The sequence below is a fragment of the Lissotriton helveticus genome, chromosome 5_1 (assembly GCF_964261635.1).
Source record: "Lissotriton helveticus chromosome 5_1, aLisHel1.1, whole genome shotgun sequence".
NCBI lineage: Eukaryota > Metazoa > Chordata > Amphibia > Caudata > Salamandridae > Lissotriton > Lissotriton helveticus.
In genome coordinates, this window is record NC_136065.1 from 706,601,078 (window position 1) to 706,628,763 (window position 27,686).

At 46.5% G+C, this 27,686-nt stretch overlaps 1 protein-coding gene across 4 annotated transcripts in view; it reads left to right on the forward strand.

The window, feature by feature from the left end:
- LOC144754853 (uncharacterized) overlaps positions 1-27,686 on the forward strand; it is a 979,506-nt gene that overhangs the window by 113,276 nt on the left and 838,544 nt on the right. For all 4 annotated transcript variants that reach the window (XM_078643112.1, XM_078643111.1, XM_078643113.1 and 1 more), the window contains exon 2: positions 27,572-27,668. The gene's annotated coding sequence lies outside the window, so the exon portion shown is untranslated. The remainder of the gene's footprint in view (positions 1-27,571; positions 27,669-27,686) is intronic.

Here is a 27,686-nt window from a genome sequence, read left to right on the forward strand (position 1 = left end):
TTTCTGTTTTTTTCAACCACCCTTCTTTCGCATCTGTTCTGAGGTAGCTTCTCACAAGCATGTTCTTTAATGACTTTGCGATATGTCACTAAAGGGTGCGAGCTGACATGTGCCCCTACAACTGGATCCGCCTTGATCAAATGCCAATCTTTATTGAGGGCCATCCTGACTGAGTGTGATTCTGTATTAAATGTTGTAATCCTTCTTAATGGGTTATTCTTGTCAACACTCCTCTGTCTAACCGTCAGCAAACTGGGTCTCTGTGGGTTCATCACCCTAGCTTCTGCAGTCTTGGGGGCGTGAGGTGGATAACCTCTCTGTTTGAACCTTCTAAACATTCTGTTTTTTTCATCAACATATGCCTGTTGTGTCCTGCAGTTGTGTTTTGCTCTAATGAGTCCCCCATAGGGAATGCTCAACTTAAGTTTCTTGGGTGATGGCTAGTTGCATGTAGGATGCTGTTACCTGAGGTCTTCTTTCTGTGTAAACTCATCTGTACCCCAGTATAGTCTATTTTGACACTCACATCCAGGAAATCCATTTCCCTCTGATCACTCCTATCCGTAAAACTCAAATTGATCTCATTGTCAGCTATTAATGCAAAGAATCTCCCTAGCTCATTTTAAGAACCACTCCATATCATAAAAATGTCATCAATAAACCTAGTCCAAAACAGGATATGTTTGGTAAATTCCTCATTCTTCTCTGACCACACACATTGTTCTTCCCACTATCCCATGAAAATACAGGCATAGCTTGGCGCGACATAGCTTCCTATCGCTGTTCCAACCACCTGCCTATACCATTGTCCTGAAAGAGAAAGAAATTGTTTTCCAAACAAAAGGTCAGCATATCAATCAACATTCTTGCATGCTCATAAAAAAAGATAGACTTATCCCTAAAAAAGCAGTGTATATTTGACCAGAATCACAGGCCACATCCTCTCCCCAATAACATATATATATATATATATATATCACACACTTACCCTACATATACTTACTTTGCGACGTAAAGGCATGTGTTGTAAAGGCATATTTGTAGTAAAGGCTTGCGTTGTAAAGGCAATGAGTGGTAATGGATGCATGGTAAAGGCACCACGTTGTAATGCCATCTCAGCTCTCTCTTGCTTATGTGTCATCTCACACTATCCTGTGAAATTAAAAGCTTGATATACGCGGAAGGCACTAGGGTCTGAGGAAAGATAAACCAGAATGCCTCACCATCTCATGGTCACCCTGCAGAATGATCTGGGCTTTTTGCACTTTTTGCACCCTCACACAGATCAAAGGTAAGCCGTAGATTCAGGGCATTAGGCTCCCTGCACTTCAGAATTACAGGTACTCCATGCATGGGTAGATCCCTGAGTTGTAGTAAGTGTGATTACTGGGCATTACGAAGCCCAAACTGAGAATACCTTCAGAAATGAGAAATTACACAGGAAATCAGGAATATTACTCCGTATTCCCCTTGTAATTCTCTATTTCTATACAAAAGTTCACCCAATGATTTCAGCTATTATCACTGGCTGAGATTTCTGAATCAAATGCACCGGCTCTGTGGAGTTACCACGGATCTTGTAACCCAAATAGGCCGGTTATCGCTGCTACTTGTATTACCATGGGACTTGCAACGAGGCCTTCAGAGAATGTTCTTGCTGGAATTTCATTCACATCCAGGCAGCAGAGAAAGTGGAAATGCAGTGTCCGTGCAAGTGGGCTACTGGCCACACCTCAGAGAGGCCCTATACCATCATTGTAAGGACATGCACAGCATGGGGGTCTATCCAGCCCTCCTTGTCTCCTGCTTTTTAAAGTGTCATTTGCTTTTGTAGCAAAAGAACAACAATAAATAGTGGTAAACAGCTCCTTGGGGGCAGCTGTGGAGATGTTTGTTACACCTTTGCATGACAGCATCATATTGATTAATTAATGTGTATATTGTGTTTCAGAATGTTTATTTTACAAAGCAATATTTTTTTAAGTCTGTGAGACAGTCTAATATTATTTAAATGTTCCAGTTCTGGTGGTGAACTGGAAAACAAACAGGACTCATTAGTGCCCAACTTTCTTTCTGTTCCTGGCACTACTTGTGCATCTCAGGGGTTATAAGGGGCGTGCCAGGGTTCGCAATGGTACCTTTAAGGACATCCATGGAAAGCCTTCCTGACCTCGCAGTGGTCTCCAATATTGCTTTGGCATCTCTCTTTTGGACTTGCAATTAAGTGCTAAAAATAAAATCAACTCTTATGCTGTTAAAGGAACTCTTGCTTAAAAGTAGCTCAATTGATATTCCTAGTCACCAAAAGGTCTATCCCATAAAAAGGTGGGATTTCTAGTTGCAATAAAACAGGAATATTGTTTTGCCATAATAAAGACTGGGGGCTTAAGACTGCAAGCTGTCACGGAGGCCTCAAGAAAGTGCCCCGCTGTTGTGGAGGTTCTGTTTTTCTTCCCCACTTCATTTATAAAAAAATCCTTACCAGATTTTTAATTTATGAAGCTGTCACAGTTTAAAAGAAAAACGTTTTTTACAGCCTCCTCACAACTTAGAACACCTTACTGATTAGTTGCCACTAAAAGGCCCTGATTATGAGTTGACTGGAGCAAATTTTTTTGTATGGAATTCACTCCACTCAATCATGAATAGGCTATTGTTCCTACACCTGGATTTACCTTGTGCTGCAACATCAGACAGTACTTTACCAGATGGAAAATCCTGCTGGTAAAATCGCAGTAGGAAAGTGTTACAACCAGTTGGTTCATTCCATACACCCCCAATCTCTGATGCATGTTGGTACTGTCCGAGTGAAGCTTATGATAGAATGTTGATAAGAATCTCCAGTGAGGAGAGTGGATGGCCAATAAAGAAGACGTGTACCTAAGTTGTGTATTATTCATTTTGGTACTTCTTTACTTCCAACACTGGCGACGGACCTGCGTAGGGGGCAGTGTGGCCATCTCCCCTTTGAGTGCTCTCTCAACACGGAAGTGTACCTGTATTATATCGTTTGGCATTGGTGCTCTACAGAGAAGAAAAGGAGTTTTCCATACCTGAGAAGCGCAGGACTTCAGGACGGTTAACACCTCGTATCCTGGTTGTCGACTTTACATGTGGTGAAGTCAGCTGTACATCGTCGACAGGTCAGCTCTCCTTCCAGTGGTCTCCGCTATAGCTCGGTGGAGGTCCGCTTTTAGCTATTGGGGGCAAAGATTTAATTCTATAAGGAAACAACATATATTACTCCACAATCTGGGTGTGCAAGGGCGTAAAGTATATGAGAATTTACCTGTACCTGAGCAAGATGCTAATGCAGTGGGGGAAGTGGATGTATTTATGCAGACCATGGAGAAATTAGAGAAACATTTTGGGGATAGGATAAATGTGGTTTTGGAGCGCCATAAGTTCTTTAAGCGATGTCAAGGGAAGCAGGAGTCAGTTCAAAATTATATTGCAGTTTTGTGGGGGCTGACTCAATTATGTGAATTTGGGGATCTCACCGACTCTCTAATTAGAGATCAATTGGTGAGGTGTACAAATAATCCACGTATCCAGGAGAAGTTGTTGGCTAAAAATCCAGGGTTGAAGGAAGCTGTTGAAATAGCTAAGTCAGTGGAGCACACGGCGAGGTGTGTCAAAGAGATGAGACCTGAAAGGGATGTTGTAGCTACCATAAGTGATTCAGAAGAGAGTTTAGATGTTTATAAAATAAAGTTTAGGGAAAACAATAGTACTAAAATAGAGCACAGAGAGAAGGGCCCTAAGTGTTACCGGTGCGGTAGTAATAACCATTTTGCCACCTATTTCCAGTGCCCTGCCAGGTATGTCACTTGCAAGAAATGCAATAGAAGAGGGCATTTTGCCAGGGTGTGCCGTGATGGCGAGTTACACTCAAAAGAAAATGAAAGAGGAACTGAAAGGGGTACAAATAGAGAAGTAAAATGTATTGAACAAAAAATGGAAAAGTTTATTTTGCAAGTAAAGGATATTGATGACACTGTAAATTTCATTTACCCTAAATGTGGTGTATTAATTGATGATCAATGCATTGAAATGTTTGCTGATTCTTGTTCTCCTTTCACCTTGATTAATAAGGATGATTATGTTTCCATGGAGGGTAATAAGATGACTGACCTTAAGAACCCTGATATTTCCCCTTCAGGTTACAATAAGGGCAATATACCCATGCTAGGAATGAAGGAGGTGCGGATTCAATTTAAAGATAGGAAAACTTATGGGACAATATATGTAGTCAAGTCTGGTTCAAATCTGTTGGGGTGGGTTCACCAGAAAGAGTTGGGAATCATTTTAGACCCCAATAGTCCAGAACAAGTCTTGCTTACTGCAAATTTTCCAGGAAGTGAAAAGATTTGTGATGAGTTCTATCCACTTTTCAAAGAGGAGCTAGGTTGTCTGCACAATTTCCAGCATAGGATCAAGCTAAAATCTACCGCCAAACCTGTGGTGCATGGTCTGCGCACTGTACCCCTCAAATTGAAGGAACCACTAGAAAATGAGTTGCGCAAGCTGTGTGATTTGGATATAATTCAACCAGTGAGTTGTTCTGAGTGGTTGGCCCCTATTGTCCTTGCGGCCAAATCCAATGGGGAAGGGATCGCCTCTGTGTGGATTTACGCAGCTTAAATGACTGTATCTGGGTGGAGAGATATCCTTTGCCAGTTATAAATGAGATGCTGAGTACCATGGGTCCTGCTAAATATTTCAGCGTTATTGATTTGTCCATGGCGTACCACCAGATAGAATTACATCCGGATTCTAGGCCACTCACGGCGTTTATTACGCCGTTCGGAGCTTTCATGTTCAAAAGAATGCCGTTTGGGCTGGCATCAGCAGCAGCCATTTTCCAAAGAGCCATGCAGAAGATCCTTGAAGGAGTAGAGCACACCATGTGCTTTCAAGATGACATATTAGTTTATGGTAAAGACTCTGAAGAACATGATAGTGTCCTAAGGCAGGTGTTTAGAAAACTAATGGATGCAGGGCTCACTGTAAAAAAAGAAAAGTGCAGGATCAAGGTGAAACAAGTTGAATACTTGGGTCATTCCATTACAGAACAAGGTTTCAGACCAAAAGGGAGTTTAATTCGCGCTGTGAAGGAAGCTCCGAGTCCACGAAATAAAGAAGAACTTAAATCTTTCTTAGGGCTCATGGAATACATGTCGAAGTATGTCGACAATTTCGCAACAAAGTGTGAACCAATGAGGGAAATGTTAAAAAAAACCAAGGATTTTGCCTGGAGCGAAGAACAAGAGACTGTAGCTAACGCATTAAAGGAAGATCTAATCAACTCACCAGCACTTGGTACTTTTGACCCTAAAAAAAAAACCATTCTTGCAACAGATGCATCTAACTATGGGTTGGGTGCCACTTTAGTGCAGAAGGATGGGAGTGAAGAAAAAGTGATTGCCTACGCGTCCAGGAGCCTTTCTTCCCCGGAGAAGAATTATTCTGTAATTGAACGAGAAGCCCTGGCATGTTTTTGGGCGGTCAGACATTTTAAATTTTTTCTATGGGGGATGAGGTTCACAATACGAACGGATCACAAGCCTCTTATATATGTATTTTCAGTGAGAGGCCTGGAAAACTGTACCCCACGTATCAGCAGGTGGATTCTAGGATTAGAACACTATAATTTCAAGGTTGAACATGTGCCAGGCAAAGAGAATACTATTGCTGATTTCCTCTCGAGGTCACCGCTGCCTGAAGAAGAAGGACCTGAGGAGGCTCTAGACAGCCCTATAATGATGACGAATTTTCCTGCCATCACAGAGAAAGAGTGGGAAGACAATATGAGAAATGACAAAGAACTCAAGGTGTTAATGGAGCAGATTAAAGGTGGATGGCCGAATAAGAAAAGAGATGTGGGTGAGGAACTGGAAGAATTCTGGGAAGTACGGAACGAATTAAGTACCATCGGAGGAAAAGTGTACCGGAATAACAGAATAATTCCACCCAGGGAATTGCGAAAGAGAGTCATCGACTTGGCGCACGAAGGCCACCTTGGGCGTAGTGCCACCAAAGCTAGAGTGAGAATGAATTTCTGGTTTCCCAAAATGGACAGCATGGCTGAGGAAGCTGTGAAAGAATGTGGAGCCTGTGCCAAGAGTGACAAGTCTAAAACTATACACAAAGCGCCTCTTTCTCCAGTTGATGTCCCGACCAAGCCTTGGACCAAATTGGCTTTAGACATCATTGGTCCAATGCAAGTGTTAGGTGTACAAAAAAAATTCATGTTGGTCCTGGTTGATTACACCTCTCACTGGATGAAACAAAAATTTGTGCACAGCGTCAACACCAGAGCAGTAGTACAATTCTTGAAAGAAGTGTTTTGTGAAGAAGGGTTGCCTTCCACATTAGTTACTGACAACGGGGTGCAATTCACCTCTGACGAAATGCAGAGTTTTCTAGAAATCTCTGGAATTAAACACGAGACCACTGCTCTCTACTGTCCCAAAGCTAATGGCATGGTGGAGAGGGCTAACAGGGTCATCAAAGAGAATATCCAGCTAGCTGTTGTCAATGGACAAGATGTTGATAATTGTTTAAGAGAATGTCTGTGGGCCTATCACACGACACCCAACAAAACTACTGGGGTCTCTCCTTTTGTGTCGTTGCGTGGAAGGGAGCCTAGTACCAAGTTTAACCCCTGTTGGTTAAAAGGGGGTGATGTCAGGGAGGTAGATTGGGAGGAGGCAGGTGAGAAAGTCAAACAACATCAAGCTATGTACAAACAGTGGTACGATAAAAAACATGGTGTGAAGTCTCAAAAGTGGGAAGTGGGGGACATGGCGCAAGCCAGAAGGAACATCAAGTTAGGATCTGACATCAGCAAGTTCTATTCCCCCAGTAAGATTGTTAAAGTGTTAAAAAATGTTGTACAGTTTGAAAATGGTCAATGGTGGAGTTTTGACCACATTGTAAAAGTGCAGCCATAACCTTTTTCCTTGCAGGACCATGTCAGTATATTGTTGGGAGCTTTTATGTTGTTAGTAGTTCCTGACTATATACCTTGTCGATACTCATTATAAGGAAGGGAGATGTGTTACAACCAGTTGGTTCATTCCATACACCCCCAATCTCTGATGCATGTTGGTACTGTCCGAGTGAAGCTTATGATAGAATGTTGATAAGAATCTCCAGTGAGGAGAGTGGATGGCCAATAAAGAAGACGTGTACCTAAGTTGTGTATTATTCATTTTGGTACTTCTTTACTTCCAACAGAAAGGACTGCATTGCAGCCTGGACCTATTTACCTGCCCAGCAAGTCTATCAAGCAGTGTGGAGCAAGTATGTAATGTTCTTCAACAAGCCAACATCTTCCTTTTCCCCCTCACCCTTTCCACCACCTTATACCCCCACACTGAAGCCCCTGTACATATTTGCCAGCTATTTAGAGCAGGTGTTAAATGTGTGTGTAACACCTCTCTGAATAGTAAATATTGTGAAGAATTCCGGGTGCCCACAATTATTATCTATTCCAAAGGGATTTAACTCCGATTTGCATGGTACTGGTGAGGTGTTACCACAGATACTGGAATTTACGGTTGCAGAGTTTGCGACCCAACTCGGAGTTAGGGCTAAGGGGTCATAACTAAGGTATTGAAATGTCACACAAATTCAAAATCAAGCTGGCAGAGCACTTGGCAGCAAGGCCGGACTGGACGTACCAGGCCTCTCCCTGGGATCCTGGAAGGGTGAGGGCCCGGGTTTCTTACTGGGGGCCGATTTTGTGGCAGTTTTAAAAGCACCCGCTGCAGAGTTCCTTAATTATTTAGCAGTTTTCAGGCAACAATAACAGTGTCAAGCTAACTCTAGTGATTAATGTACCTGCTGGAGAGAGTTCTGCATACATGCCAACCCTCCCGATTCAGGTGGCAGACTACCAGTTTCAGGGCTAATCTCCCTCCTTCCAATTCTTTCATTCAAAAAAACGAATCCTTGGGGCGTGTAGCTGGGAATGGTCTAGTGAGACTAGTAGTATTTACTGGCAGTAACCTGCTCCTGGCCAACGCACAACATTTTTGTCACTGACTCTCTGCCTGCGCTTTCTCCGCTGCATCTGTCAGGTAAGGGGAAAACATGTATCAACATTTTTGATATCCGATCTTGCAGCAGCACACTAAGTTCCATACATGACGGTAGACCCGATTCAGGCCTCGATAGAAACTAATGGGGGGGGACTTTTTTTTTTACAATTCTCCTATTTTTTTCTTCTAATATGTTGGCATGTATGGTTCTTTCTAGTGGAAGTTTTGGCTCATCTAAAGGAGTTTGGATGGTTAATATGCCTGATGCAAAGAACATGTATAGTGCATTTCACAGAACATGATTGTATTTGCTTAGCTCAGTGTCAGTGGCTTACTGCTTTTGTCCTAGATCTCCTTGTGCAGTTCGTAAATTACAATCGTCATCTAGCACAGTGAGCTATGAACTGCCATCAAAGAGCTGAATGCAAGCTGCATGGCACAGATTAGAAAGTTATGCTTATTCCCAGTCTTTCCTAATGTTGCTAAAAAGGGTGTCTGAGTAGAAATAAATGTGTATTAGTAAAGCCAACCCTAACCACCGTGTTACTGAATCCTGAGTTTCTCCTTCTTGACGACCCCACACTCTTAAAAAATTCCTACCAGTATAGATGACGTGTAAATCCTACTCCTTGTAGTCACCTTTGTGTTACGTAACATTTTCTGTACACTGATTTACAATCGTATGATTCATTGTCTCTCAATGTGTGATATAAAGTGCTCTGACATCCTACAGTGGTATTCGAGGTGCTATTAAACAAATGAAATGCTTGTGAGCGAGAGGCGGTGGCTAGATGAGGCACTGTTGGGAGATGATAGTGAGGGAATCATTGGAGAGTCCTAAAAAAGATTGTTTTATCTTGGTGCACTGTAAGGTCATCATTGACTATGTATTAAAAGTTAACACAATTGAATGTATACTGAAAAATGTGCTGTAGAATGCACCATTTTTGCCATTTGTTCCCAAATTGTCTTTGGGGAGAACCCCCTAAACCCCCTTATAGTGATAAGGATCGCTCGATATGCACCGTACGGGGGCTGGTTTGACAAACTTTGCAAGGGCTGCTTTGGGTTCCCAGTCCAGCCTAGCTGCCAGCTTGGCAGATATGTAATGCTGCAGGAGGAACATAATCACACATTGGTTTGCAAATATGAAACAATTGGGAAGATGTAGGTAAAAAGATATTTTTGAGTTCTTAATAGCGATTTTTACCGAATCGCTATTAAAAATTCGCAAAGGGCAATTTAGGTAAAAAAATCGCAAATAGTTTAACCGCTACCGCGCTAGCGGGTTTTCCCGCTGTGCGCTGAAAATTCGAAAATCCCGCGTTACGTGACAAAGCCAGCTCGTCATGCGCGTAGCGCAGGTAACGCCCATGACGAGCTGGCTTTGTCATCCGCATCGAAGAGGTTATGATTCGGTAATAATCACAAACTCCATTAATAACGATTTGGAATTTGCGAAATCGCAATTTCAAAAAATCGCACATTAGCGAATCAGCCATTCAGGTGCACCCTGATGACATCACACACAGGAAGTGGCCACACCCATGCTGTATCACTGTGCCTGAGGCTGTGGGAGAGACAGAGAGAAGGAGCACACACCCAGGAGCTGCACAGGAGAGAGGGAAAGGAGCCTAAAGAGATGGAAGCATAAATTTAGCGAGAAGGAGTTGGAGGATTTAATTGAAGAGGTGGTGAAAACTCACGACCAGTTGATTAGAAAAAAAATCTCTGCATGTTCCAGAATCCCAGAAAAGAAAGATCTGGCTAGAAATACAAGGCAAAATGAATGCATTTGTTGTCACCCAGTGCTCCATCGAAGAACTGAAGAAGCGCTGGTATGACCCGCGTTCCCGTGCGAAGGAGAGGGTGACTGACAGGCTAAAACAAGCAAATAAGACAGGTGGCGGACCATCCACTGCGCCTGCAACCACACCCCTGGATGAATTGGTGGAGTCCACCCTCCAGCCTGAGACCATCAGTGGCATAGGAGACGTGGACAGTTCAGCCAGAGACAACATCAGAGAAGGTATGATGCATGCACAGCATGGTCTGACACCCACCCCCCCCAATCCCCAATCCCCCATGAGCAAGTCAAAATTTCACTCCAGTCCATATTTTGCAAACAGCCAGCAATGCACCGTGGGAGATGTAGTCTCAAACCCCATATAGCATACCAGTGAGTCAACTGAACACAAGTGCAGAGGCCCCACATCAGTCAATAAGCAAGCGCGGGACGGTTCATGTGAATAGCAACCATTTAATTTAATGCTGCAAGGCAAGTCAGTAAATGGACATTCTGTATCCAGAGGCGAACCTGCGCCCCAGACTGCTGAGAGGGAGACAGAAGAGGCACCTGGGGAACACCATATTCAGGAGATAGAAACTCTGTCACCCGAAGATGTCACACCACCACCCCCACCACCACCCAGACCCAGGAGGTACACAGTGGGTAGCCTGCAGGAGATGGAGGGGTCAGAGGAGAAGAGCACAAGAGCCCCACAGACCATGCAGGAAGAGCCAGCACACTCTCCTGAGACACAGTCACCCATGCTGCGTAGCCACACCAGTGCTCCCCGACGCAGACCAAGGGCACACAGTCCAGATGCACAGGGTTATAGATCCAGTGTCTTCGCAGGTCTTGAGGGCACCATGGTGAAGGTACAGCGGCTGCAAGGGAAGACAATGTGATCAATGCAACGTCAGATGGTGTCCATGAACAAGAACCTCAGGGACATTAAGGAGGGCATCGATGATCTGAACAACACTGTTGCAGAGGGCATGCAGGACATTGCTGAGGCAGTAAGGCTGTTGTGCAGCAAAATGAACGGTGAACGTGGCACAAGGCACAGGGAAAAACAGTGCTTGGAGGGGTACAAAAAGGTGGTGAACCACCTATGCAATGCCACCTCTGTCCTCAGCAGACGCACAGTGGCCATCCAGTTGGAAATGGCCCACAGCAGCCAGGATGTCGCTAGGGGGTTGATGCATGTCACCACTGCGGTAGAACTGCTCCAGACAGCTAACATTGCTGCCACAGAGTCTGGGGATGGTGGTGACAGTGAGGAGGTCACCAGCCACGGCAGCATCACTCCACCTGTTGCTGAGCCCAAGAGGCGTAGTGCAAGGCAAGGGCCAGCAGCAGGACAGTACTCTGGGGAGGGCAGTTTGCAAACTGAGCGGGGCACTGCTCTGCGTGGCCACAGGAAATGAGTCCATGCTGCTGCTGACATTTACAGATGGTGAGGTAACCAATGTAACCCACTGATAGGGGATGACACTGAGCATGACGTGTATTAATGCCATCCTGGGCTACTTAGGGCACTCAGAGGCCAAAATGGTGAGGTGGTGTGCATTCCTATTGCCTGATATAAGGTCAATAAAACACCGTTACACAATTGCAAATATTCGCTTTGTCTCATTACTTACTCAGAAATAGTTGTGTGTGATCTCAGCACGTCTGTGTCTCTCATCTGCCGCTCCTACGACACCTGCTGTGCGGTGCATTGGCCGTGGACATTCCTCATCCTCTGAGTCAGAACCAGTGATTTCAACAAGGGTTCCCTTCTTTCTAGCCAGGTTGTGTAGCATGGCACAGGTCGCAATGATTTTGCAGCATATCTCGGGCGGTACTGCCGTGCACCTCCACTCTTGTGGAGGCAGCGGAACCTGCTCTTCAGGAGTACAAAAGTCCTCTCCACCACATTCCGCGTGGACTTATGGGCAGCATTATATCTCCTCTCACTTGGAGTAGATGGGTTGAGGAATGGGGTGAGTATGAATGCACGCACCGCATATGCACTGTCACCTAAGTGGGAAAGGATGGAACATCAATCACAGGCAACAACAGATACAACCAAGGTATACATCAGGGTATGTCACATGCATTTACCTAGCAGGTATCCTTCTCCGAATTCACCCCCAGCCAGACGTGTATAGATTCCACTGTGCCTGAAGATGAAGAAGTCATGCATGCTCCCTGATTATTTTGCTACTATGTCACTTATGATGTGAATCGCATCACAAATGACCTGAACGTTGATCGAATGATATCATTTCCTGTTCCGATATATGTACTCAGTAGCAGAGGGGGGCAGATTGCGATATGTGTCCCATCGATGCACCCTATGACATGTGGGAACTGGTCCAGCTGATAAAAATCCATCTTGGTCTTATGCAGTTCTATTTGCATTGTGGGAAACCGGATGTAATGGTGCATTCTTTGAAGCATGGCATCCAGGAAGGTGTTGAGGAAGCGTGACAGGCAACTTTGTGAGACACCTCCAGCCACAGCTATCACCCCCTGGTAACTACCTGATGCAAGTAGGTGCAGGCAACAAAGGACCTGAACATGTGGAGGAATTGCATGCGCCCTGCGTGTCTGCCTCTCCAGGAAGGGGTGCAGGTCTCGCATGAGGTCTAGGATGGTAGTGGGGTGAAGCCTGTACCTCTCATGTACTTCTTCTTCTGTGAATTGAAAAAGGATGATGCGCACTCTGTATATGCGCTCCTGTCCCCTCCTCATGCTCTGTGCTGCAGCTTGTATCCGCATCCGCCTTGCAATGACATAGAGGGACGCCATTGTGTTGAGACTGATGCATTCTGGGGCTGTTTATATGCAGTGCACCTAGTTACCACCTGCTTTGAGTTGGTGGTAATTTGCGACTCGCAAATAGTGATTTCCCAGGAAATGGTTATTTGAAATTTTTCTTACACTGGTCTGCATTTTTTTTTTTTTTAACGATTTAGCAGTTTGCGAGGCGCTAATTGCAAAAATACAGAATCGCGAACTAGTTTAGCTTTTTTTAGCGATTCCTTAATTTGCGCTTGACTTTTTCCCTCTCTACATTTTACATGGGTCTTTTACGATTGCAAACGTTGAAATTCTGCTAAATTCAGCGTTTGCGATCGCAATTTGTCTTCCTACATCTGGCCCAATTATTTTTTAAAGTTAAATGAAACTACTTACTGGGTCTGCCATGCTGTGATTCCTGGCAGGTTGCAAAAATGCTTGGGGTCCAGCAACACTGGAAAGTAGGACTGGCCAGTGTAGTAGCACACCAACATCCACACGCCTTTAAGGCCAAGCAGACTCGTGCTTGGTGGAGGCTGGAAGCCTTAAAAGGTGTTGCTCAGCAACTACTTAGTTTTTCGGACAAGTTGAAACATTCAAATGTTTCAGTTTTGTTCTGTGCCCAGCTGCCATCAGAAGCTGGTTGTAAAAAGAGAGAGGAATGCAACTGCCTGTTCCTTGATTCCTGGTGCTTCCTTTGCAGCCTCTGAGGGCAAGGGCCACATAGGAAGTGCTAGCCCTGGCAACCCAGAAATGACGTTCATGTGTGCACCATTGCTTAAAGTGAAAAAAATAGCATTATGACGCAGCCAGCTTTGATAGCGTTGTAGCCTTTTTTTTTTTTACTTTGTTTGTTTTGCCAATGCTTTTTTTTAATCAAATAGTAAGGAGCTAGTGAAGAAAGTTCTTCGCGAGATCCGAAAGAGACCAGAACCGAGCTCTGCGATGAAGTGCATCATAGGGTTTGGAGGATGAGCGCTGCTGCGTGTGTGTGTGTGAGTGAGTGTGTGTGTGTGCGTGTATACATATATATATGTATATGTATATATGGGAATGACATGGGAATTTGAGTACTTGCTGATATCTCTGGCGCTGAGAGAGGGCTCACCTGGCTTGTTGATTGTTTCCTGACCCGGTCTTCGCTACCTGCTTCCTAATTCAGCTCCCCTAATCCAGCTCTGCACCCACTCCTCGCGGCCCCCGCTGCGCGGGAGACGCTCGAGGTCTACACCACCGGGGATTACTGCTGCAACGAGGAGCTGCCTGGAAGCGCTCTCCGCCCTTGCGGGACTGCGAGGACCAGCGGGCGTTTCACCTCATTACTCGCCGCAGCTGGTCCTCTTCCCGCCCCTCTCCCGCCCGGATTAAAGAACTGCGGGCAGGGTCCTCAGTGCACGCCGCTAAGAGAGGGCTCACCTGGCTTGTTGATTGTTTCCTGACCCGGTCTTCTCTACCTGCTTCCTAATTCAGCTCCCCTAATCCAGCTCTGCACCCACTCCTCGCGGCCCCCGCTGCGCGGGAGCCGCTCAAGGTCTACACCACCGGGGATTACTGCTGCAACGAGGAGCTGCCTGGAGGCGCTCTCCGCCCTTGCGGGACTGCGAGGACCAGCGGGCGTTTCACCTCATTACTCGCCGCAGCTGGTCCTCTTCCCGCCCCCTCCCGCCCGGATTAAAGAACTCAGTGCACGCCGCTGAGAGAGGGCTCACCTGGCTTGTTGATTGTTTCCTGACCCGGTCTTCGCTACCTGCTTCCTAATTCAGCTCCCCTAATCCAGCTCTGCACCCACTCCTCGCGGCCCCCGCTGCGCGGGAGCCGCTCGAGGTCTACACCACCGGGGATTACTGCTGCAACGAGGAGCTGCCTGGAGGCGCTCTCCGCCCTTGCGGGACTGCGAGGACCAGCGGGCGTTTCACCTCATTACTCGCCGCAGCTGGTCCTCTTCCCGCCCCCCTCCCGCCCGGATTAAAGAACTGCGGGCAGGGTCCTCAGTGCACGCCGCTAAGAGAGGGCTCACCTGGCTTGTTGATTGTTTCCTGACCCGGTCTTCGCTACCTGCTTCCTAATTCAGCTCCCCTAATCCAGCTCTGCACCCACTCCTCGCGGCCCCCGCGCCGCTCGAGGTCTACACCACCGGGGATTACTGCTGCAACGAGGAGCTGCCTGGAGGCGCTCTCCGCCCTTGCGGGACTGCGAGGACCAGCGGGCATTTCACCTCATAACTCGCCGCAGCTGGTCCTCTTCCCGCCCCCCTCCCGCCCGGATTAAAGAACTGCGGGCAGGGTCCTCAGTGCACGCCGCTGAGAGAGGGCTCACCTGGCTTGTTGATTGTTTCCTGACCCGGTCTTCGCTACCTGCTTCCTAATTCAGCTCCCCTAATCCAGCTCTGCACCCACTCCTCGCGGCCCCCGCTGCGCGGGAGCCGCTCGAGGTCTACACCACCGGGGATTACTGCTGCAACGAGTAGCTGACTGGAGGCGCTCTCCGCCCTTGCAGGACTGCGAGGACCAGCGGGCGTTTCACCTCATTACTCGCCGCAGCTGGTCCTCTTCCCGCCCCCCTCCCGCTATAACCAGACAGCCTCGGACGCGCACGCGGGACGCGCACGCGGGACGCGCGCGGGGCGAAGCCCGGGCAAAGGGCGGGCCCTCTGAGGCCCTCGGAGACCGAGTGAGGCCGGGCAGGGCCCACTCCCTTTCATCTGCTGTCCGTCTTGTCTTTGGTTAACCTCATGGCTGAGAGTCCAGCATACACTCCTGCTGATAAGGTAGGGAGCATCATCAATGGCCCCCTTGACAACTATTTTACTAAGGTCGGGACTGATATTGACAGGGAAAAAAGTTTGGCAGAACGCAGGGCAGAGCGTCGCCGCTCTGTCGAACATTTGAAGAATAAGGCCCCTGCCGACTCTTCCCTGGAGACTTCCATTCTTACTATCAGTTGTACTCCTACTACTGATGACCCCTTATTTTTAGAAAGTTTTCCACTCTTGTTGAGAGATTGTACGCCAATACCTCCGGGCCAGTCAGCCCAGTCTGCAAACCTTATTATTCCCCCCAGCCCGACACTCCCTGACGCAGTCTTATCCACCAGGACTCTGGTTCAGGCCAAACATGTTCAAACCAAATCAAGGAATCATGTGCAGGTAAACATCCATCGTCCACCACCTGCAAAGAGGAGACGGAAGGGGGGGGGGACATGTTAAAGCCAAAGATCAGCCACTCGGATTTTGGAAAAACTTTCAAGCTAAATACTAGATCTGACTTGGCTTTAGTGGCAACTAATGCTATTGCTCCCAATCCGGTTTCTCCACAACTACTGGTGCAAGAGCGACAACTAATGAGTGTCAATGGCTTAAATGACACTCTCCCCGACCCCTCTCCAATTCTCGACTCTAACGTCGCCTCTCTGGATATCATGGAACATCTCATCAGGTCCTTTATTTTACCGATCATTGAGAGGCTGAGGAGGGTGGAGAAAAAGCTTGAAGTACTTGAAGCTCTGGCTATAAAGGGATTGCCGAGTAGTGTTCCTACATCATCACTTGAGGTGACCTCTTGTACCCCTAGTACCTCTAAAGGTACTTCCCAAATCAGTTGTACTACGAACTCTAAACAACAAAAGGTCCCCATTGTCAAACAGATCACCACTCCAGCTCCTATGACATCCAACTTAACTCAGGCTGGTCTTCCAAAAGCCCCTGCTGGGAATTTACAGCAGAACACTCGGTCTCCTTCTAGATCTACAAGACCACCCCAGAGAGTCCAACAAACAGAACTGCCTCCGGAAGCTGCCCCATATGTGGTTGTTCTGACGGGAGTACCCACCCTACCTGACAATAAGAGGGAGGGGTACTTGCAGCTCAAAAATAAAATTATGCACTGGCTAGCCCAGTATAGACCACTCACGCACAACATCAATGGGGAGATTGTGCATGTAAGACGACTCTCATGGTTGGGTAGTAGGGTTAAGGACAATGATGGTGACCTTGTTGTCATAAATTTTAGGGATCCCCGAGCTGTCAACTACATCCTAAATTGGCCTCAGGGTGGAGGCAGTAACTCTATCACTCCACGCCCCCTGACCTATTTTTATCCCAGATCCCCGTTGTTCCCCTTCACCTATACTGGTGGACAGCTACCCATCCACATTGCACCCCAACTGCCTTACAATCCTCGTTACCAGCCCCAAATCCCACATTTTCACCATGTTGCTGATCCACTTGGGTGGAATACAATACCAGTTCGGTCAAAGAGTGACCCTAATAGTAGAATGGATCACTTGAGACCGTTCACACCCTTGGAGACCACAAATAGGTTTGATGTTTTCTCTGGCTTAGACATCTGCGATTGAAGTTTACAGCATGACCAGTCCACGGGTGCCCAAACAAAACCATTGCCCACTGGTGTGCTAGATGGGCGTATCTACCCCAACAATTCATCTCATGAGCTGACATCCATTACTATGCCTCCCCCATCTGATCATCCCCCGGTTATAAGTGGGAATACCTCAAGTTTGTCTATTCTCTCCTGGAACGTAGCGGGGTTACAGAATAAACTAGATACCCCTGATTGGGTGTCCTTTATCGACACCCAAGACGTTTGCATGTTCCAGGAGACATGGGCACGGGAGGACAAATGGCGCTTGGGATATGCGAGTTTCACTATTACAGCCAAATGGGAGGGGAGAGGACGGCCCTCGGGTGGGCTCTGTATTTGGGTGGCATCCCATTTGGGCTGCAAGGCCAGGGCCCTTAATACTAATTCATTGGATGTCCAGTGCGTACTACTGGAATGGCCCAATCATACAAAACTTGCACTGATCAATGTCTATTCTAGACCGGTAGGACTTACAAAGCCATCACCCACCTTTGAGGAGCTCTCTGTATTCTTCCCACATCTCCCAAAGGGTGCTATGATTGTGGTAGGGGGTGACTTCAACTGTCAGTTTGAGCCGCTCACTCTGACATTGGAGGGAGCACTTGGGGAAGAGGATGATCAGTGGGGAATACCGCAACTGGTGGGTCTCCCAGCAAAATCATGGTCGCCATTTACCCTTAGTAATTCCTTGAGGGCATGTAATGGTAGATGTGGAAAGGATATCCCCTCCAAACCAACCTACAACAGGGTCGGCCATGAGTCCTATTTGGACTACATCTTGGTCCAGACCCTGGACTGGAACAGGGTTGAGACCTTTGATGTGGTACAAAGAAGCGAGAGTGACCATAATGCACTGACTCTCTCCCTGGCTTTGCCATCTTTACCCAAGCTTTATCAGTTAGATCAATCGACATCAGTGGATAACCTAATTCTATCAAATGACAGGCGTAGAGTTCGCTGGACCAAACTTTTAGACAATCCTGCCCATATCTCGGAGCTCTACGAGAGGATACTCCCTACATTAGAATCTGTGGGGTCTATTATAAACTATCCCCACTCCGAAGATCGTTTTCTAAAGTTGGGCAACCTTCATAAGGATCTGGTGGGAACTCTTACGGAGCTCCTGAACCCAGTGGTGGGGAAAGTGTCCTGCAGGGTACAAAGGCAGTCATGGTATAATTCAGCTTGTAGGGAGGCAAAGGGCAATTTGATTGCGGTGCTGAAGCACTCCAGGGACCCTGGGGTAATCAGGTTGAGGAGGGCTGACCTAAAGCAAGCCATTCACAACGCGAAGGTGGCTTGGGACCACAAAAATTGGGAAAACATGTTGATCACCCTCCAGACAAAAGATACCCGTAAGTTTTGGCAAATTGTGAAAACAGGCTCATCGGAGCCGACCAAAGCAGTTGAGGCCAACATTGCGGCTGCGGCCTCGGAGGACCATTTTCGCTGCCTTTATGAAGAGCCGGCCACGGGTCCACCTAAGCAGCATGACTGCGTATCTTTGGACCATCCTTCGTTGCTGGGTGGCCCAAATGTTCATTCCTCAAATGTGCAAGACTCTGACCCCTTACAGTTCTCTTTAGGCGAGGTTATTGCTGCAATAGCTAAACAGCCTACAGGGAAAGCCCCCGGATCAGACAAAATCCCGGGTGACTTATTTAAACACCAACCCACGATCTGGGCTCCATACCTGTTAACGGTTTTTAACGCAATTCTTGCAGGAATGGCGGTCCCCAGTACTTGGCTGGGAGCAGAGATTGCGCCAATCTTTAAGAAGGGCTCCCCTCTGCTCCCAGCCAACTATAGGCCAATCAGCCTGATTGATGTTTAGCAAAAACTTTTTGCGAGGCTGATTCTTGACCGCCTTCAGCATTGGATGGCAGACCACTCAGTCTTGAGTACATTTCAGGCGGGCTTTAGGAGCAAGGTTTCAACTACGGATCAACTTTTCCGGTTGGCCCTTATTTTCTGGAAGACTGTGAGGGTGGAAGGGGGCACCTTATACACCGTCTTTGTGGACCTCAGAGCGGCATTCGATCTTGTTCCGCGAAGTAAACTGTGGTCGGTATTGGCCAAACTCGGGCTCCCCCACCCACTTTTAGATGTTATTATCCGCCTACACACCCTAAATTATGCACAGGTAAGGTGTGGGAGGTTGGGCCGTCTCTCTAATGGATTCCCCGTTGGCAGAGGGGTAAGGCAGGGCTGTGTCCTAGCGCCGACTCTGTTTTGCCTCTTTGTCAACGGGGTAATCGATTTTTTAAATAATGTCAACAACACAGATGCACCGCGGCTTGGTGGCACTAGGGTGCCCGCGATCATGTTCGCGGATGACACCTTACTGCTTTCAAAATCCCCTATGGGGATTCAACGTATTTTGGAAGGGTTTGAGGCATTTTGTCGAGAGCATGGGCTCGAAATAAATGCCTCGAAAACTAAGTTTATGATTTTTAACCCCCCCAACAAAACTCGCCCCAACCCGTTTATAGGTGCTAACCAATTAGAAAGAGTTTATACTTTTGAGTATTTGGGCGTGACTATCAATGACAAATTGGAATGGGGCGATCATCAGGCCAAGTCACAGCTTAGATTGGCGCAACTATCAGGGGGTATTATTAAGCTAGTAAATACCAATAGATCATCCATCAGGCCGCTAGCCCCACCGCTGGAGATTTATAGACTCCAGGCCAGAGGAGCGATCCTCCACGGTAGTGAACTCTGGGGGTATGCTTGTAAAAAAGATCTGGTCACCTTAGAAAATAAATTTCTCAGGCAACTGTTAAAGTTACCGACAAGCACTCCGCTCCTCCCACTAAGGCTGGATCTGGGCCTAAAACCGCTGGATCAAGTGGTGGGTGTGAAACCTTTAACCTTTTGGAGAAGACTATGGACCACCCCTGAGTTAGCCAACTACAGGCAGGAATTGCAGGGAATTCTTGCTCTACCGGCTGTAGAGAACATCCCATGGTTCAAATATATTAAATCTGAATTTGACCGGTTGGGCCTTCCGTCCCTGTGGAACGATCCCTTAGTCGCCTGCCAGGGTATGTCCCGTAAACTTCTTGTGGCTACATATTATGCATGCAATCTGGCATCCCATATCCAGGGTACACGCCCTGACTCATTGGTAAATACATTTCTCTTGGTAAAGGATTCGTATAAGTTCGAGCCAGTCTTGGATGACATTTTCCCAAGTCTGGCCCGGAAGCTATTCCTCCAATGGCGCTACAGCACTCTTCCGCTAAGAGCATTTACAAGTAAATGGAAACAGTCATCCCTGGAGAATTGCCCGGGCTGCACTTGTAGGCTGGAAGACGAACTCCATCTAGTCTTTTTCTGTCCAGCCTACACTGCTGCCAGAAGATCTTGGGTAACTCAATTATGTAAGAACCTAGGGTTTCGCAGATGCTCTGAGGCTTTCCGAATCCTTAAAACTGATTTGTCTAAAGTAACTGTGTTTGTAATGGCCAAGTTTTTAGAGGCAGTTTGGTATAAGAGACTCCGCCTAATCTCCAGGTCACCTTAACTCTTGCCCGTTCCTGTGCCACTGAACCTGATAATTATGACTCTATATGCAAGAGCCAGTTTTATGTTATATTGTTTGATGTGCTTTAGCATCATTTTCGTATTTATGATAGACTGTTTGTGTATTAGTAGCATTGTAGCATTAAGCATTGATTTTGTACTGCTTCCCGAACATGCAACGAACTTATGTGTACCTCCCTGGTTTACTAATGGGCTGAAAGTATATTGTTTTTTGTACCAATTTTATTGTATCTTTTATGGCAGAATGCCGAAATAAAGATTATTGAAAGGACATCTCTGGATGTATCCTCCCTGTACACCAGTATCCATCACAGGGATGGATTAAAAGCTACAACACAACAGAATGTTTTTGTCTATGATTAACCTGTGCATTGAAAATTATTTCTTTTTATTTTCCAACCAAGTATTCCAGCTGGTGAGAGGTGTGGCTATGGTGGCTTGTTTCTCCCCTAGTTATGCCTGTCTGCATATGGGGTATTGGAAGGAACAGGTCCTCATGCCCACCTACTCAAAAATCATGTCAGAGAATGTTGTGAAATGGTTTAGGTATATTGATGATCTTTTGATAATTTGGAATAGATCGGAATGTGAAGCTTTGCAGTTCATTGAGAAACTTAACAGAAATACCTTGAATCTTGGTTTTACAGGTCAGATAAGCTACAGGTCGTTATGCTTTCTAGATGGAGAAATTTGTATCGAACATAACAAACTACAGACTAGAATGTATAGGAAACCGACTGCCGGCAATTCTTTATTAAATACCTCCAGTCATCATTCTGCACACTTAATTAGGAGCATTCCCTAAGGGGAAATGCTCCGAATATGAAGAATTTGCAGCACTGACCATGACTGTATGGCAGCACAGAGATTTCAGGGACAGGTTTTTAAGAGGAGCCTATCTCCCTGAATCGATTGACAAGACTATACGTAAAGCTAATGAATCTGGTAGGTCTCAGGCGTTAGCAGGTAAAATTAAGTTGGCCCAGACTGAGCAAACTGAGACCAGACTGATTCTAACCTACAATAATCAACACCAGACAATTCGCAAGATTGTGAACAAAAATTGGGCATTAATTAGAAGTGACCCGGTATTGGGGATCCAACAACCGCGATCTCCCAGCATAACATACAGAAAGGCGAGATCTATGAGCAACTGCCTGGTGTCCAGTAGCCCTGAGGTTAGAACTAACAGCTCTTGGCTTAACAGCAGCAAGGGCTTTATCAAATGCTCTGTCTGTAAAGCCTGCAGAAATTGGGTCAGTAAGACTGAATATATGACTCCCTTCAACAACAGACCAGCCCGCATTCAGAAAAAGCTTACTTGCAAGACAGAGTTTGCGGTATATGTGCTGGAGTGTCCCTGTGGCCTGCGCTATGTGGGCAGCACTAAGCTGCAGGTCCACAAGAGGATACTCCAGCACATACGTGCCATTAACAATGGCAATGCTGCTTATCCTGTTGCAAGACACTTTGATGAATTTCATGCCAAGAATTCTGTCGATTTGAAGTACTATGTGATTGACATGGTCCTTCCACTGAGAAGAGGTGGGGATTGTAAATCTCTGTTACGTAAACTAGAGACAAGGTACATCATAGTAATGGACTGTAAGGCACCGAATGGATTGAACGCCAGTGAAGATTTTTTCACTTATCTTTAATTAATCAGTATGATATGATTGTACACTTCTGCTGCTGCCTACCTAACTGAGAAGTATGTTTTTAATATTTCAATTTGAGAAATTTTTTTCTTATTGTTTGTTTTTTATACTTTTGCACATAGTTTGCACTTTTGATTGTGACATAATTCTGCCAATTTTTGCACTGATGTAAATTATTGACATGGATGATTTGGTAATGCCCACTTGGGCTCTATCTTTCTAAACATCTTAAACCGCATGGGTTCATCCCAGGTGCTATTTTAGACTTAGATGAATTTTGAATAATGCTGCTATTTCTTGAGATAAAAAGTTTTACATTGTTTTAACTTTTTTTAGCTGCATTTTTATTCAACAACATAAGTATGGTTTTACCAACCCACTTTTTAGGTCTCGTGGCGTTACCCGCGCGAAAGCGCGGTCTTGCCAGAGACCTATTGCTAGCGACGCAGCTTTCCAGGAGACAGGACCTGGCCGCGCGCATGGCGATCGGAGCGGGCCACGAGCTCGCGAACGCGCTCGCTGTGGCCATCTCCTGTCTCCTGGGAAGCTCCAACACACGCGCATGCGCACACACAGAGACACACACACGAGCGCCCATGCACGCACACACACATACATACAGAGACACACACCCCCCCGCACACATACACACACGAGTGCACCGAGCCCCCCCCTTGCAATGCGCGCTTCATCGTGATCCTCCCGGGCCATGGTCGGCCAGGGCAACAGCACCTACGGAGCACCCCCCGCCAGCCCTTTTGAACTTACCGGGCCAATCTCGGGGGACTCCGCTCTCAGCACGCGGCAGGGGCAGGCACCAGGCAGTTGCCTCGTGCCCCCTCCACAGAGTTCACGCTGCGGCTCTTGCCAGCTCCTTTCCCGGGGCTCCCTCTTGGTCAAGGGAGCCCCGCAACACTTGCGCAGCCTCCTGCTGGCGGCCCCGGGGCTCTCCACCGCTCACAGGAGCCCCGGGCCGCGAGACGCATTTACTCCGCCTGCCTCCTCTTCCGGTCCGGACGCGACCCTGCCCCCGTCACAGGCGACCTTGCCTGACTTCCGGGGCGGCCGCGGCGGGATTCCGGGGGCATTTTCTGCCACACAAACCTTGCCAGAAATCGTATTTTTTTTTCTGCTGCTGGCCTCGGCGAAGTAGGACACTTGTGTTTAATGTCTTTTTAATCCCTCAGCCGTGAGAGTCATTCTAATAAGCACATGTTCTACTCTCTGCAGCGGAGAAAATCGAAAGCATTGCCTTCCATCGACGGCCTGTGTTTCAAGCGGATCCCTAATGCGCCGTTTGTTTCTGCCCTGATCACTACTTCTCTCCCCCCGGTTTGTTTTTCCTGTGCACGCGCTCACCCCTTTGCACTCATATTTGTGCGCGGGTGCTCGGCGCCTGCCTGTGTCACATGTGTGCAGAAGTAATCTCTTGCAGAGACGGCTTTGGGGTAAGGGTTAGTTCGTGTCTCCGGTCACACACAACATTTCAGGCACGCTTTATTATGTGTTACTTTATCGTACTCTGGGTTTGGAGAGAGGGTGGACTGTGCCGATCTGTTACCGACCCTGGTAGGGCTCACCAAGCCACACATACCTAGTTTGGGGGGGATATCTATCAGGTATACGGGGCACGCACACCTCTTCTCCATATGCGCAGAGAGAGGCCGCTGCTTTTTTCAGACCACAGGCACACGGGCGGCACAGGCTGGCTCCGGCTGGTGCCAGGCGCTGGCAGTACTCACCTCTGGCGGACATGGCTCGCAGCCCGCTGGTGCTGCACTGCTCCCCGCAGCCGGTGTGCGCTGTGTCCCCTCTCTCGGTCCCGGGGGACTGCGGCAGTGCTGGGTTCGCTGCTGGAGGTGTGTGGAGTCTAAGGTCAGAGTGGGGAGACCCCAGAGTGAGGCTGCCGGAGCAGCAGCAGGCAGCCCCGCTCCATGGCAGTCCGTGCAGCAGGCAGAGCCGGGAAGGGAGGGGCCGTCCCTCCCCCTCTCCCGGTGCCAAGACGGACTGCGGGCACAGAGAGAGATCGGCGCTTACCAGTAGCCTGTGTGTGTCGTATATATTATTATATAGGTGTGCGTGCAGGTATCTGTCTTGATTACACGTGCCTACAGGAGTTCGTGAGTGCGCGTGCAAGCACATGCGATAGCGTGAACGTTTACCTGTGTGGATATATGTGAATGCGTGTTAACAGGTGTCCATGTCTGTGATTGCGATATTGGTGCTTCTGTTATATGTGCTAACATATAAGCATAAATATAACTACATCTTTCCATGTGCTTGTATTTGTGAGTGCACTTTTGTATCTCTGCTTCTGAACATGGGTACATGTCCTTGTGTTCGTGACCCTATATGTATGTGTACTTTAGTTTTATGTCTCTATACGCCCCAGAGTGTATGCGTGTGTGTATGTGGCTGTTTAGAAGACACATTTTTTGTTAGTCTGTTTGCGTTCGTTTCTCTGTGCGTACATGCCTGCTTTCCCTTGTTTTTGCATGCTCCTCTATGTGAGATGAGTGAGCCTGTCTCAGTGACTGCAAAACTGAGAGACAGAGTGCGACGAAGTGTGCCTCTGTGTGTCCTATTGGTGATACGTGCGATTTGTCTATATATACATTTCCATGGCACTGTGTGCCTACATGTGCTTGCAGTGTGAGTATGGGTCATCTTCTCAGCACTCACAACTGCTCCTTGTGAAAAGTGGACTGTCTGCTCCTACAAAGGTTCGCTTACCATGGCCCACGCTATTTACTTTGATTAATTTGTTACAGGACCACTGGCGTTTCGTGCCTCGTTACCTTTTAAAACTTTTAGTTGCGTTGTCTTATTTGTAATCTGTGTCATGAAGAGTCATGCTGCTATTATCACTCAACTGAGCAGTTACAAAATTTGGAAATATACTGAGCGGAGCCCCCTAAAAGCGGTATTGGCCCTTTGACCCTTGGAAGCACACACAGCTGTAACGAAGATATACGGAACTACTGACGTAGTGGCCGCGAGGACACGGGACAAAAAGAGCATGCTGTGTATAAAAAAACTATCACCATCTGTTCCATTCACGACATCCACAGTGCTTCTGAGCTGCTCTGGACACATGTGCCCAAGGTAGAGGAGATGTGAGGTCCAGTACCTAAGCTGAGTATGAGAATGAAAATACCGCCTTTATTTAAATCCTAGATTCGGTACATGCCCAAATTGTGTGATCCTGCTCAAATCAATGTATTTGCACCAGCGGCACGCCTCTTAGGAAAGAAGGCAAATGTGGTGTGACGTTTGTGAGAAGCTTCAGGCGCCTCATTTCCGCCCACTTGAGCAAATATTGGCCCGAGTGGAAGAGACTTATATTGCGCATATGAACATTGAATTCCAGGGAGATGCGGAGAAGTTTCTGTTCAAAAGCCAGTCACTCTCTCGAAGTCCCTCATGTAGGATGCCCCTCCCTGTACCCAGGCCTGGTTCCTATGGGCTTTATCTTTTCTACTCTCCACACCTCACCCTTTTTCTCTGTCTCACCTTCCTCTCTCCCAACTTCACCCTCCTTTCTCTGCACTTCAACTTGCTGCCCCACCCACTTCACCCTTCCACCGACTCAATTACAATAACTTTTATTTAAGTCTTAATTATTAAAAAAAATTAAAAGCCATTGTTATTTGTAATATCAGTACAGTAAGTCACATAAATACAACACATATTGCATTACAAATGCTATAGGTGTCACATTTGCAAAAGTTACAACTATTGGCATTGTCATAAACAATGCCAATAACTCAAACTCAAAAATGCTGCGAGACCTATTGCATTGTAAATGCTTGTTTTTTATAGAGTTGAACAGTAATGTATTGAGTATTTATTTATATATTTATATATTTATTCACTTTACTGCTATTCTCATGATATTTTATCATGTATGCTCTATTTTGCACATTGTGAATGTATATACATTTCTGGTGACCCTCTGCCAACCGACTATTACGTGGCAGTGATGCAGTATTTTTTCCATGTCTGTAATTCAGTAACACAGCTGATGCACAGGATAAACGTCACATACTTGCACTTTAAATGTTGAATCTGCTCCCTCAACTGTCTCATGTGATCAAGGCCCCACTTGGGCTGAAACGTGTTGTGGGGGCGTTGGTGTTGGGCATTAAATAAAAATATTGCTCCATCAATTGGGTTTGCTTCGTCTATTTCCTACAGATTTCTACCTTGAGACGATTCTACTATATATATTTATATATATATATATATATATATATAGCTCCAATTCTTAATTATACACAAGAATTATCGCACACACAAGGGATCGTTGCAAACTTTTCTTTAATCATTCAACAGACTCGTTTCGGCTACAAGCCTTCGTCGGTGTTGATGACACCACATAGATCGGCATGTTAATAAAGTTTTTTCGTATGCATGAAAATCAAAAGGGGACAAAACCACTATAGAGAACACTGAGCGCCATCTTGAAATTCAATTGCGTCTATCATCGCGTACAGCCCTTAATGTATTAACATATACATGGTCGTCCTCATATTCAATCCTTGTAACATCATGGATTAACTAAAAAAGTTCTCAAAAGGTGGTTCCTTGATAATTCCGCCGTGGATCGGCTTGTATCCCTACATTACACATCTGTAGGGAATGACATACCCACAGAGAATGTTTTTGATAGTTCTCAACGTTCATTACATTCTCCAATGCTCTAAAGCAGCCGCTTATAATTAGCAATAACATTAAGGCATTCTATATACCTCAAATCGTGGAGTCAATGTTAGAATCTAGCCGTGCATCGGCGAGTGTCCCCTTTCGAATAACACTACTGCATAACAATCTTATAGGAAACAATAACACCAGTCAAGGATTGGCAGCTATTAGGCAATCCCTCCTACTTCTAAAGAGTCAATCAAATTAATTGCGCTCTTGCGTTTGCATTGGGAGTACAGCTACAGAACCCCATCGCGGCACGCACCACAGTTTTAAGACCTCTTCTTTATACTGTCATGCCAGTAAAGTGCCATCAGGGTAGCGTCTGCTGTCAGAACTGGCTAAACACTTGCGTTTTCAATCTATTGCTTATCAGACACTTTGATTGTAGGAGCATCCATCACTAACGAAGGGGAATCTGTCACGTGACTGCTGAATCCCGCTGTGCACATCAGTAGTCTTTTCTAGATACCCGCAGGGGTAGGGAGGTTTATGGCTCTATTTGGAAAAATTTAGAAATAGAAAGGAAGGAATCCAACAAAGATTTAAGAATTCAAATTGTGTGGTTTTCTTTTTGTTCACCCATCACTGATGATTGAGTTTATTGTGCATATTTTCTGTATGTTATAATTCTTCTGACAAGCTTTATTTTGTTTTCAGAATGGAAAACGGCAGCACAGATCATTTTTGCCTCAACTGGAGAAATAGGAAGATTGAGAATGTTAGAAAATCCAGCAGTATTGCTCTAAGCAATGTGGTAAGTTGCATACATCTA